The following is a 15,014-nucleotide window of genomic DNA, read 5'->3' as shown; positions in this document are numbered from 1 at the left end:
CAGAAGAAAAGAGTCACTTTTGTGGCTTCCACCTGTACTACCTGGGTTTGGGGGAGGCGTGACACAAGCACTCCCTTAGCCACCCAATCTGATATCTCCCTAGGTCATTTGCCACCTTAAGTCAACTGTCTCTAGGCCCACCTCGGCAGTAGGAGTTGCATATGAATTGCAGCCCTTGTGACCTAGACTGCTTCTCAAGTTTACCTAGGACCCCAGAGATCTTTGGCCCACAGTGGTGAGGCCTGCCAAGAAATTTCAGTTGTGACCGTTGGGATGGGTGACTCCCCAGGGCTAGGTCTCGTCCAAATACTTCCTCTGTGTGCAGGCACTGATTAAGCTCAGCATGGCTTTGCTCTATGCTTCAATAGGGCAGCACTGAGTCCAATGCAGTCTCCCAATTGCTGCACTCCTCTTCTCCCCAGCTGCACTCCTCTTCTCCCAAGTGCACAGATTTCTCCATCTCATGCAGCCACTGCCAGGGGATGGGGGAGGGATGGCACAAGCACTTTCATCTAGAAAATTGAAACTTTATGCCTGTCGAACAGCAACTGCCCATTTATTTCTTCTTCCAGCCCCTGGTAACCACCATTCTACTGTGCCTCTATGAGTTTGACTATTTTAGACCCCTAACATAAGTGAAATCATGCATCGTTTTTCCTCCTGTGACTGGCTTATTTCACTTACCATGTTAGTTTTAAAATATAGCCCTGAATTTACATATTTTATTAGAAAGTAAAATGTATTATATATGTATTATCTATTTCCCAGTAAGTAATTTAGCATTTTATTTTTTTCTCATGCTTCTATTTTCTAATTTTCCTTTTTAACTTTTATTTTAAGTTCACGGGTACAAATACAGGTTTCTTATATAGGTAAACTTGTGTTATGGGGATTTGTTTTATAGATTATTTTGACACTCAGGTATTAATCCTGGTCGTCATTAGTTATTTTTATCTATCTTCTCCTCCCTCTTACCATCTACCCTCCAATAGGCCTCAGTGTGTGTTGTTTCCCTGTGTGCGTCCATCCGTTCTCATCCTTTAGCTCTCACTTATAAGTGATATCATGCAGAATTTGATTTTCTGCTCCTCTGTTACTTTGCTAAGGAAAATGGCGTCCAGCTCCATCCATGTCCCTGCAAAAGACATAATCTTTCCCTTTTTATGGCTGCATAGTATTCCATGGTGTATATGTACCACATTTTCTTTATCCAGTCTATCATAGACAGACATTTAGGTTGCTTCCATGTCTTTGCCATGGTGAATAGTACTTCAGTGAACATGCAAGTGCATGTGTCTTTATAATGGAATGATTTATATTCCTTTGGAGATATATATATATATATGTATATGTGTGTGTATATATAGATACACACAGACACACACACTCACAAAACATACTATAATGGGATTGCTGGGGCAATTGGTCTTTAGGTCTTTGAGGATTTGCCACTGTGTCCTCCACAATGGCTGAACTAATGTATACTCCCACCAACTGTGTGTAAGCATTCCTTATTCTCCACAACCTGACCAGCATCTGTTACTTTTTAATAACAGCCATTCTGACTGGTGTTAGATGGTAGCTCATTGTGGTTTTGATTTGCATTTCTCTTATGATTAGTGATGTTGAGCTTTTGTTCACATGATCGTTGGCCTCATGTATATCTTCTTTTGAAAAGAGTCTGTTCAAGTCCTCTGCCCACTTTTTAATGGGGTTGTTTGTATTTTGTCTTGTAAATTTGTTAACATTGCTTATAAATTCTGAATATTAGAAATTTGTTGGATATAAGTATATAAAACTTTTCTGCCCTTCAGTAGAAGGTCTGTTTACTCTGGTGACAGTTTTTTTTTTTTCCCTGTGCAGAGTTTAGTTTAATTAGATCCCATTTTTCAATTTTTGTTTTTGTTGCAATTGCTTTTGGAATGTTTATCATAAAATCTTGGCCCATGTTTATGACCTGAATGGTATTTTCTAGGTTTTCTTCCAGGGTTTCTATAGCTTTGAGTTTAATATTTAAGTCTTGATTCCATGTTGAGTTAATCTTTATATATGCTTCAAGGAAGTAGTCCAGTTTCAATCTTCTGCATATGGCTGGCCAGTTATCCCAGCACCATTTATTGAATTGGGTACCCTTTCCCCATTGCTTCTTTTTGTCAAGTTTGTCAAAGATCAGATAGGTATAGGTGTGTGGCCTTATATCTGGGTTCTCTATTCTGTTCCAGTGGTCTATGTGTCTGCTCTTGTACCAGTACCATGGTGTTTTGGTTAATGTCGTCCTGTAGGATCATTTGAAGCTGGGTAGCAAGATGCCTCCAGCTTTGTTCTTTTTGCTGAGGATTGCCTTGGCTATTTGGGCTCTTTTTTGGTTTCATACGTATTTTAAAATAGTTTTTTCTAGTTATGCAAAGAATGTCAATGGTAGTTTAATGGGAATAGCATTGAATCTATAAATAGCTTTGGGCAGTATGGCCATTTTAATAATATTGATTCTTCCTATCCATGAGTATGGAAGGTTTTTCTGTTTATTTATGTAATCTCTGATTTCTCTGAGCATTGTTTTGTAGTTTTCCTTGCAGGGATCTTTCACCTCCCCAGTTAGCTGTATTTCTAGCCATTTTATTCATTTTGTGGCAATTGTGAATGGGATTATAATCCTGATTTGGCTCTCAGCTAGACTGTTTTGGTGTATAAAAATGCTAGCAATTTTTGCACATTGATTTTGCATCCTGAGACTTTGCTGAAGTTGCTTATCAGCTTAGGAAGCTTTTAGGGTGAGACTATTCTAGATATAGAATCATGTCATCTGCAAACAGAGATAGCTTGACTTTCTCTCTTCCTATTTAGATGCTCTTTATTTCTCTTGCCTGAGTGCCCTGCTCAGAATGTCCAATACTATGTTGACTAGGAGTGTTGAGAGAAGACATCTTTATCTTGTGCTTGTTTTCAACGGGAATTCTTCCAGCTTTTGCCTATTCAGTATCATGTTGGCTGTTGGTTTGTCATAGATGGCTCTTATTATTTTGAGGTATGTTCCTTCAAGATTTACTTTATTCAGAGTTTTTAACATGAAGTGGTATTGAATTTTATTGAAAGCCTTTTCAGTGTCTATTGAGATAATTATGTGATTTTTGTCTTTAGTTCTTTACATGTGATAAATAAAAATTAATTAATTTTTTTGTATGTTGAACCTACTTTGTATCCCGGGAATGATGCCCACTTGATTGTGGTAGATTAGCTTTTTGTTGTGCTGCTGAATCTGGTTTGCAAGTATTTTGTGGAGGATTTTTCCCTAGATGTTCATCAAGAATACTGGCCTGACTTTTTTTTTTTTTAATGTTGTTGTATCTCTGCCAGGTTTTGATATCAGGATGATGCTGGACTCTTAAAATGAGTTATAGAGAAGTCCCTCCTCCTCAGTTTTTTGAAATTGTTTCAGTACTACAGTTACCAGCTCTTTCTTATAAATCTCTAAAATTCAGCTGTGAATCCATCAGGTCCTGGGTCCTTTTGGGTTGGTGGACTATTTATTACTGCCTCAATTTCAGAACTCATTACTGGTCTGTTCAGGGATTCAGTTTTTCCTGGTTCCATCCTGGGAGGGTGTATGTGTCCAGGAATTAATCCATTTCTTCTAGACTTTCTAGTTCACATGCGTAGAGATGTTTATAATATTCTCTGATGGTTGTGATTCTGTGGGGTCAGTGGTAACATCCCCCTATTGTTTTTGAGTGTATTTATTAGAATCTTCCTCTGTTTTCTTCTTTATCAGTTTAGCGGTCTATCTATTTTATTGTTTTTCTCAAAAAAAAAGTCTTTGACTCATGAGTCTATTGAATTTTTTTAATGTTTCTATCTCCTGCTCGGCTCTGATCATTATTTTTTGTCTTCTGCTAGCTTTAGGATTTGTTTACTCTTGGTTCTTCAGTTCTTTTAGTCAGTCCTTTTAGATGTTAGTTTGCTAACTTGAGACCTTTCTTATTTTTTGATGTGGGCATTTAGTGCTAGTAATTTCACTCTTAACACTGTCATAGCTATGTATCAGATATTCTGCTACATTTTATTTTTGTTACTATTACTTTCAAGGAACTTCTTGATTTCTTCCTTAATTTCATTATATACTCAAAAGTCATTCAGGAACAGATTATTCAATTTCCATATAATGCTATGGTTTTGAGTGAATTTGTTAGTCCTGAATTCTAATTTGATTGTGCTGTGGTCTGAGAGACTGTTTGTTATTATTTCGGTACTTTTGCATTTTCTGAGGATTGTTTTACTTCCAATTATATGATCGATTTTAGAGCAAGTGCCATGTGGTGATTAGAAGAATGTATATTCTGAGGTTTGGGTGGAGAGTTCTGTAGATATCTATCATGTTTATTTAATGCAGTGAAGAGTTTAAGTTTCAAATATCTTTGCTTACACAGAATTTAATGGCAAAATATTTCTTGGCAGACAAGAATAGTCAAGCAAGTTAGAATAATCAGGATCAGAAATTTGGAAAAGTTTGACAACAACCTGTTATTAATCATTGCATGTTGAAGGAAATCCAAATAAATTATGAAGAACATAAGCAAAGTAAAAGAATTAGTTTTCTACTTCAGTAGTACGAGTTTCTTTAAATAGGTTGCTGCATTCACAATTTCTGTTTTGTGTGGAAAATGTTTAATTGTATATTTTAGGTAGGTGACTCACTTTCTGTATTCCTCAATTGGCTATAAATGCCAATATTTAAAATGTATTCATTATTTCAATTTACATTTCTACTATACATTTATATTATGAATTATATTTCTCCAAATTAAGTATTAATTTTTTACATATATTTTAATAACTAAGTAGTTAAATCTGTCTTTTCAACACTTTCAAGTATATACAAAACATAATTGCCACCAATATCTCTTTGATTTACAGTAGACTGGTTTTCAATTATCTCTATTTTCATGATAATAACATCCAGGTCCAAACTTGTTACAGTGTCATCTTTAATCTTTGATAGAGTATCTGTGTATAAGAAACAACTATTTTTTAAAAGTATGATTGTGTCCACTATTTAAGTGTGCCCTCCCTCCCACACACACACAAAAGCCTAAGGAAGGACTCACAGCAAAATTCATTTCTCCAGCATCATTCTTACATATAAGATTTTAAAAAATCAGTCCAACACTGACATTGGATTTAGAATACTAAGAATAATGATATTAAAGAAAATGTTCAGTGTTGAAAATGAATTGCAATACATGTATTGCTATTCTGGTTCAGCTAATAAGCAGCTAAATTATCTTATAGAATTTAATCAGCCTTTCCGGTCTTAAAAACTTGGCTGAAAAAAAATTGGTAATGTTGTTGTAATACTAGTTAAAAAGCTATAATAATTAACCAAGTGATGGATGATTTTGGTAGCAGTAGCAATAATTGAGAAATGGTGGGAATCTGTAAAAGTTTTGAAACCGGACCCAATAGGATTTGCTGTCAGTTTGAATTTGTGGTGTGAGTTACTCACCTTAATTGACACACCTGTGATCATAAATAGGAATATAACCAACAATAATTTATCTGTGATGGGGTTATTTTGATGATTATGAGAGCTAGTATACTTAAAATGTTTCATATAATGATTGTAACATACTACTGAGTGATCAGCTAAAGTTATTGATGTTCTAAAAGACTTTTAAAAATAAACTTGTGACCCAAAGACAGTAGTTTCATCAAATTCAATTCAATTATTTAACCATCAAGAAGGCCAGAATTTATTTTGACTTTGTAGCTATGATGTGGGTAAAAGAAAATATTAGAAACTTTTCTTCAGTCTTTCCTTTTGCTTTGTTGGTGAGGCTTCTTGCATGCAAAAAAAAAAAAAAAAAAAAGGCAAGGATGCCTTTTTACAACAGTGACATTTTGAGGTCAAGATTATTTCTTTGCTTTGGAAATACTGGCCTAAACCAGGGAGTGAAATTTCAAATATCTGGCTCATCCCTAAGATGTTTTATTTTATGTACTTCAGTGGCAGAACGCCACTAACAAGCTTCCCTTCTTGATTGCATTTAAAGAGACTTGAAGATAATAGAAGTGTGTGCATCAGTACTAGTCATAAAAATAAGGTACATTCTATGCATGATATGTACTTTTATATGCTTGCTTTTCCCCATCAGTGCTAATAAAGTATTTCAGTTATGTGTAAACAGCCACATCTTTCTCCACTACTTCAGCCTCATTCATTTGGTGACATTGTAAAGTTTCATAATGGTCTGTCATATCACTTTTTCTTGCATGCATGTTCTTGTTTAAAAGTCCCCAAAGGCCCATAAAGGCTATATATTCTCAATATGTTTCACAGATATACAAAATATAAAAATTCAGTCCTTGGCAATTGTCTGCAATTTCACTGCACCATTCTTATTGATGCCTTTGTTAAAAACCTCTTCTAAGCAAGTGATTAGATGCATAATGAAATCTGACTCAGATTGTTCCACAAGAAATTGGCTCGAATCTCTCAGTCAGTAGTCCTTGATTTCCACCTAGCTTTCTGCTATCCTTTACTGACCACAAGCAACATGAGCCTACCTTCATATAAAGGTTGCTCAGGATAAGCCTCAGTGCTGCCTGGGCTTGTTGGCAGTGTGCATGTGGCTATGCATGTGCATTTTGGGTGGGAGAATAATATTATTTCAAGGAAGAAGGGGAGAGGTTACTTTATAGTATGATTCAGTAATGAACAACAAAACCTGTTCTTATACTTGAATCCTCTTAAAATTCATAGGCAAAAGTATGGTTTAGAAAAGAATCGATGTTTAGTTAGTACAGTTTCTGAAAGCGTCACATAGAAAATAAATGAAGAAATTTAAGGTAGAAATGAAAAGAGTGTATATTGACAATATGAATTATTCTCTATCAAAAATAATTTGTACAGCAGTGCAAAATATAAACGTCTCAGCAAATATGCTGAATATGCACACACATTTGCAAAACAAAAATCTCAAAAAGCAACATTGGCATCAAGATAATGTAGCACTGAATTATAAATTAGGAAGAAAATGCGTTTTGAAATTGATATGGTTTGGCTCTCTGTCTTCACCCAAATCTCATCTCAAATTATCATCCTCACATGTTGAGGAAGGAAAGTCGTTAGACTGTGGAGATGTTTTCCCCACATGCTGTTCTCATGACAGTGACTGAATCCTCATGAGATCTGATGGTTTTATAAATGGTAGTTTTTCCTGAATGCTCACCCTTTCTCCTGCTGCCTTGTGAAGAAGGTGCCTGCTTCCCCTTTGCCTTCCACCATGATTGTAAGTTTCCTGAGGCCTCCCTGGCCATGCAGAACTGTGAGTCAATTAAACCTCTTTCCTTTATAAATTACCCAGTCTCAGGGAAGTTCTTTATAGCACTGGGAAACAGACTAATACAGTAAATTGGTACTGGGAGTGGAGCACTGCTTTAAAGGTAACCTGAAAAAGGTGTAAGTAACTTTGGAACTGGGTAACAGGCAGAGGTTGGAACAGTTTGCAGGGTTCAAAAGAAGGCAGGAAGATGTGGGAAGTTTTAGAACTTCTTGGAGACTTCTTGAATCCTTTTGACCAAAGTGCTGATAATGATTTGGACAATGAAGTCCAGGCTGAGGTGGTTTCAGATGGAGATGAGGAACTTCTTGGGAACCGGAACAAAGGTCACTCTTGCTGTGCTTTGGCAGAGACCCTGGCAGCATTTTGCCCCTGGCCTAGAGATCTGTGGAACTTTGAACTTGAGAGAGATGATCTGAAGTTAGAAATTATGTTTAAAAAGGAAGTAGAGAATAAAAGCTTGGAAAATTTGTAGCCTGACAATGTGATAGAAAAGAAAACCCCATTTTCTAGGGATAAATTCAACATGGAGGCAGAAATTTGCATAAGTAAGTAACAAGGAGCCTAAATGTTAATCACCAAGACAATGGGGAAAATTTTTCCAGAGCATGTCAGAGACCTTGGCAGCATCCCCTTCTATCACAGGCCTGGAAGCCTAGGAGGAAAAAGGAGTTTCATGGGCCCAGGGCCTCACTGCTGTGTGTGGCCTTGGGACTTGCTGCCCTGCATCTCAGCCACTCCAGCTCCAGCTGGGGAGAAAAAGCACCAAGGTACAGTTCAGGCCATTGCTTCAGAAGGTGAAAGCCCCAAGCCTTGGTGGCTTCCACGTGGTGTTGGGCCTACAGGTGCACAGAAGTCAAGAATTGAAGTTTGGAAACCTCCACCAAGGTTTTGGAAGATGGAAGGAAATGCCTGGAAATCCAGGTAGAAGTCTCCTGCAGGGGCAGAGGCCTTATGAAGAACCTCTGCTAGGGCAATGCAAAAGGGAAATGTGGGGTTGGAGCCCCCACACAGTGTTCCCACTGTCATACTATCTAGTGGAGCTGTGAGAAGAGGGCCACCATCCTCCAGACTCCAGAATGGTAGATCCACTAACAGCTTGCACTGTGAGGCTGGAAAGGCCACAAGCACTAAACACTGGCCTGTGAAGAAGGTGCTCAAGGCTGTGGGAGCTCACTCCTTGCATCAGCATGCCCAAGATGTGAGACCATGGAGTCAAAGCAGATAATTACAAAGCATTAAGATTTAATGACTACCCTGCTTTATTTAAGACTTTTAAAATGGGGACTGTAGACCCTTTTTTTTGGGCCAATTTCTCCCATTCAGAATGGGAGCATTTATCCAATGCCAGTACTCGCATTGTATCTTGGAGGGCTAACTTATTTTTGATTTTACAGGCTCATAGGTGGAAGGGAATTGCCTTGTCTCAGATGCGACTTTGAACTTGGACTTTTGAGTTAATGCTGAAATGAGTTAAGATTTTGGGGAACTTCTGGGAAGTCATGATTAGCTTGAAATGTAAAAAGGCTTTTAGATTTTAGAGATACCAGGGTGGAATAATACGGTTTTTGGCTCTGTGTCCCACCCAAATCTCATCTCAAATTGTAACCTCCACATGTCAAGGGAGGGACCTGGTGAGAGGTGATTGGATCACGGAGACATGTTTCCCCCATGCTGTTCTCATGATAGCGAGTTCTCACAAGATATGATGGTTTTGTAAGTGTTTAACAGCTCCACCTTTGCATACTCTTTTTCCTGCCACCTTGTGAAGAAAGGTGCCTGCTTCCCCTGTCACCATAATTGTAAGTTTCCTGAGGCCTCCCCAGCCACATGGAACTGTGAGTCAATTAAACCTTTCTTTTATAAATGACCCAGTCTCAGAAAAGTTATTTATAGCAGTGTGAAAATGGACTAATACACAAACTGACCGTATCTCTGGCAGACATTCAAGGCCTGGTTAAAAGTGTGGGTCTGCCAGATGTCTTGACCTTGATGAGCCCTACACTTTACAGGGCTCACAGTGCCTTTACACACTGACTTTCCCTGCCAGGGGTCTTATAAACTCTCAGGGAAACTGAAAACAGACACTTCAGCTTATCTAATTCTTTAAAGTGGCAATGTTACCCTTTTCTGACACAGGTAGATTTCTGCTTTCTACTAATTTATTTGACAAAAAACAAGTTGTTATCTAGCAATACATACTCAAATTGCAGAACTATGGAGGAAATCAAGAGAGACAGCCATGACCCCACAGCTCTTGCATTCTTTGTGCCTATATCATTAACCCCATTAGATGGTGCCAAGGATCACTGCTTGTGCTCTCTGGAAGGATGGCCTGTGTCACGCCTGGGTCCATCTATGCCACAGCTGAAGTGGGTAAGAAGCACTCCACAGGAATTCAAGGAGTAGAGACTAGAAGTACCTTGAGCAGCAAGCCTCAAAGTCTCATGGGCACACAGTGGCTCTCTGGAAACCTGTTCTCAAGGCCTGTGATGTGCATTGGAGCCTGAAAAATCTCTGAAATGCCTTCAGTGTTATCCTCCCATTTTCTTGAAGAATACCAACTGACTTTCTTCTAGCCATACTAATTTCCTCAGAAAATTGTCTCTTAGTTACACTCTTAGTTTTCGCTCAGAAACCTGAGTTTTATTCTTTAAATGGCCAGGTTTAGAATTTTCCAAATCTTTACAAGCTGCTTACCTTTTGATTATAAATTCTGTCTTTCAATCATTTCTCAGTCCTTACATTTTACTATAAGCACTTAGGAGATGTCATGCAGTTCCCTGAACGATTTGCTGCTTAGAGATTTTGTCCACTGAATATATGAGTTTATCATTCTTAATTTTTTCCTTCTACAAAGTCCTAGGACACAAACATAATTCAACCAAATTCAAACAAAAATGGCCTTTCCCCCAGTTTTCAATACCTTGTTCCTGATTTCCCTCTGAGACCTCATCAGAATAGTCTTCACTGTCATGACTACTTATCTCTAAAAAAAAAATGAGATTTTCTCTACAGCTTTTCTCTTTTTAGCTCTCACTAGAATCAGCTTTAATACTCCCTTCACAGCAATCTGATCTTTTTCCAGCATTCATTTCAAAATTGCTCCAGCCTCTACCCATTACCCTGTTCCAACCCAGCTTCCACATTTTTGGGTATCTGTTATAGCAACACTCTACTCTCTTGGCATTAATTTCTGATTTAGTCTGTGCTGCTATGAAAAAGTTCTAAAGACTGTAAAAGCAATATAAATATATAAGCAATATGAATTGATTTTTTTCACAGTTTGAGAGGATGGGAGTTTAGGATCCAGTTGCTAGGCAGGTTCAATTCTTAGGTGAGGGTTGCTCTCTGCTTTCTAGATGGTGCCTTATTGCCACATCCTCCCAAGGTAAGGAAGGCTGTGTCTTCACATGGCAGAAGGAAGAAGGGCAAGTGACCAAATGCGGCATAAGCTTCTTCTGTAAGGACGTTAATCCCATTTATAAGCGACGAACCCTCATGGCCTAATCATCTCTTACAGGCCCCACCTTTTAATATAATCATATTAGCAACATCTGAATTTTGGAGGGCACACATTCAAACCATAGCAACAATTTTGTCTTATTGAACAATTTTCATAAAGACATACTCACTAGGAATTGTTCAATTTAAATTCACAGTGTTCATAGTAAAAATAAACATTCTGAAGCGATTTAGCCGAATTGGGATTAAGGAATGACACATTTTCATTATTAAACAAAACAAAAAGTGTTCAGGGTTTCCAAATCCTAGATTTAACTGCAATAAATCAAGCATATTATAAAATATTATTCAAAACTGAGTAAAACTCATTCCTATAAATTATCTACTGTGAGTATAATAAAGACAAATTCTGATGTTTTCAAGATTCAGTATGAAGAAATGCCATTTTGATAATGTGTTCAATATGAAAATGGGGGTTTGCATGATATTCATTGTTTCAGATTCAATTTCCCAACACCTACAAATGAAGAAATGCATTTATCATTACCTTTGGCACAACTCCACATGGCAAAAATATCTTTATTCTGAACATATTCTCCACTTTTCTCTATTATTCTATTATCTTCCATTAAAAATATTTTGTTTTATCTATTCAAACTCAATTGTAACCATAAAGATGTGTGAGTGCCCATGAACATCTTTCTCAATTGCTTTGAAACATAAAAAATACTAATTTTACTGTCCTCAATACTGCTATTATTAGAATTGCATGATGCTTAATATATGTTGCCTTCTGAAGCATTATTAAATTTTCTTTTTAAATAATCTCATTCACACAAGAATCTTACAACATAATTTGGAAATAAATGGTTCCTTCATTGGGATCAGCAGGAATATTATTAAATACATGATTTTCTTTGGTTATAATTAATTGGTCTAAATGATGCTCCATGTTCCAGAGAATTTTTCTTTTACTATTCTCATTTGTTATGACAGAAATCTCAAACTTAGTCTTACAGACATTGTGGGGAATAATTAAAGAGGATAAGAAATCTGCTCAGTGCATTTTGAGGTAGACTAAATCGCAGATGAATTAAATGATGGCTCAGAGGTTTTTCAGTCAGCATGTAGCTTTTGGAGGTTGCTATTTTCCTACCACAGTAAACTTTAGGGCCCTCCAGTGTTCCATTGCCTAGGTACAAAGAAGAAACAGAATTCCCAGAAGTTAATGCTATTTTATGTTAATTCTGCTGAACAACACCTTATCGGGACTAAGAACTACATTAGATACTAGGAATATAGAAACATGGTTTTTGTCATGGAGATTCTGAGAGTGCAGTCACAGAAAGGAAAGTGAGGATAGATCATTGTTATATATACGCTATAATGTACAAGAGATAAGTACAAGGATTGTTGTCAGAATAAAGTGAAAGATCGGATTTAGTACTATGTTCAATTTTTTATGTGTTTTTAAATTTTATTTTTATGGGTACATAGGTATATCTATGTGGTACATGAAATATATCTAGATGGACATACAATATGCAATAATCACATCCATATAAATGGGATATCCATCACCTCAAGCATTCATCATTTCTTTGTGTTACAAGCATTCCAATTGTACCCCTTGGTTATTCTAAAATGTGCAACAAATTATTGCTGTCTATGGACACTCTATTGTGCTATCAAATACTAGATCTTCTTATACATAATATCTAACTATATTTTTGTACCCATTAAGCATCTCCATTTCCCCCCTTCTCCACTACCCTTCCCAGCCTCTGGTAATCATCTTTCTACTCCGTATCTCTATGAGTTCAATTGTTTTAACTTGTAGTTCCCACAAATAAGTGAGAACATGTGAAGTGTGTCTTTCTGTGACTGGCTGATTTCACTTAAAATAATGTCCTCTAGTTCCATCCATGGTATTGCAAATGACAGGATCTCATTCTGTAGCATTTCTATATGCCAAGAGTGAACAATGTGAAAAATAAATAAAAGCAATTCTATTTACAATAACCACACATACAATTCAATACCTAGGAATTGGCTTAAACAAAGAAGGGAAAGATTTCTATAATGAAAACTGTAAAACACTCATGAAAAAAATTAAAGAGAGCACCAAAACAAAATGAAATGATATTCCATGTCCATGGTTTGGAGAATCATTATTGTTAAAATGGCCGTACTTCCCAAAGACATCTACCTATTCAATGTGATACTTATCAAAATGCAAATGACATTCTTCACAGAAATAAAAAATAAATCCTAGAATTTGATTGGAATCACAAAAAGGTTGAGAATAGCCATAGCTACCCTAAGGGAAAAAAAAAAAAAGCAAACAGAAAACATGCAGGAATCACATTGTCTGACTTCAAATTATACTACCAAGCTATGGTAACCAAAAACAACATGGTACTGGCATTAAACAGACACATATACCAATGGAAAAGAATAAAGAGCCCAGAAACAAAACCACACACCTACAGCAAACTCATTTTTGACAAAGGTACCAAAAATATACACTGGGTAAAAGAGGTAAAAGACAGTCTCGCCTATCAATGGTGCTGGGAAAACTGGATATCCAAATGCACAAGAATGAAACTACACGGCTGTCTCTCACCATATATAAAAATAAAATGGATTAGAGACTTAAATCTAAAACAACAAACTATGAAATTCACACAGGAAGGGTCGGGCATGGTAGCTCACGCCTGTAATCCCAGCACTTTGGGAGGCCAAGGTGGGCTGATCATGAGGTCAGGAGATAGAGACCATCCTGGCTAACATGGTGAAACCCCATCTCTACTAAAAATACAAAAAAAATTAGCCGGGCATGGTGGTGGGTACCTGTAGTCCCAGTTACTCAGGAGGCTGACACAGGAGAATGGCATGAACCCAGGAGGCAGAGCTTGTAGTGAGCCAAGATCACACCACTGCACTCCAGCCTGGGCAACAGAGCAAGACTCGGTCTCAAAAAAAAAAAAAAAAAGAAAAAAGAAAAATTCACATGGGAAAACATAGGTGAAACTCCAGGACATTGGTCTAGGCCAAAAGTTCTTGATTGATAACCCACAAGCACAGGCAACCAAAGAAATAATGGACAGATAAAATCATACCATGTTAAAAGCTTCTGCACAGCAATGAAAATGATCAACAAAGCAAAGAGGCCACCCACATCATGGAAAAAATATTTTCAAAGTACCCATCTGACAAGACACCAATAACCAGAATATACAAGAAACTCAAACTACTCTATAGAAAAGAATCCAATAATTCAATTTAAAAAATGGGCAAAACATTTGAATAGACATTTCTCAGAAGAAGATATACAAATGGCAAGCAGGCATATGAAAAGGTGATAAATATTGACCATCGGAGAAATGTAAATCAAAACCACAGTGAGATATCATCTCACCCCAGTTAAAATGGCTTTTATCCAAAAAACAGGCAATAACAAATGCTGGTGATGATGTGGAGAAAAGAAACCCTCATACTCTGTGGATAGTAATGTAAATTAAGGCAACTATCTCACTGTCTGATAAGTAACACATGAAGTTAAAGTAAAGGACAAAGGACAAAGAAGGAAAGTATGTACTACTAAAGGAAACAATAGATCTAGAAGATATAACAATTGGAAACTAAAATATTACAACATACATCAAGCACAACTGACAGAATTATGGGAAGAAGTAAATATGCCAGTGGTTGTTTTTGCTGACTTTACTGCAGCCTACTAGAAACTGATATATATTTACCTATGTGTATACATAGGAATCTACACACACACGATTATAATGCAATACTATCAGATCTAAAAAAGGATAGATTTCCATCTTTTGCTTAGGGTACAGAAAACTAGGAAGTGCATTGCTCAGACCTTAAAATGTTAGATAATATAGAAAGTCACTTCTCTTGAGCCCATCGGAACTCTAAGGACACAGGGGGAACAACTAAACCAAACCGAAGTAAGGACAGGTCCCTCTAAGAAATGATGAGCTGAGATCACTACTTACCTGGGGTAGATGCTGGATTCATGAACTGTAAGGAAAATACAGCTAATATTTATCATGAAAATGTATAACTCCTGTGACCTGCAGATATAATGACAATTCAGGCCCAATTGCAAAGGCTTCTCCATGAACCTCTCGAGGTGATTAGAGTATGAATTAGTGAAGGGCTAGAATTCAGAGAAAGCCTCTGTCTTTT

Source organism: Colobus angolensis, unplaced genomic scaffold, assembly GCF_000951035.1.
Source record: "Colobus angolensis palliatus isolate OR3802 unplaced genomic scaffold, Cang.pa_1.0 Scaffold485, whole genome shotgun sequence".
Classification (NCBI taxonomy): Eukaryota; Metazoa; Chordata; class Mammalia; order Primates; family Cercopithecidae; genus Colobus; species Colobus angolensis.
The sequence above is the reverse complement of the archived record's forward strand: the minus strand, read 5'-3'. Positions refer to the sequence as shown.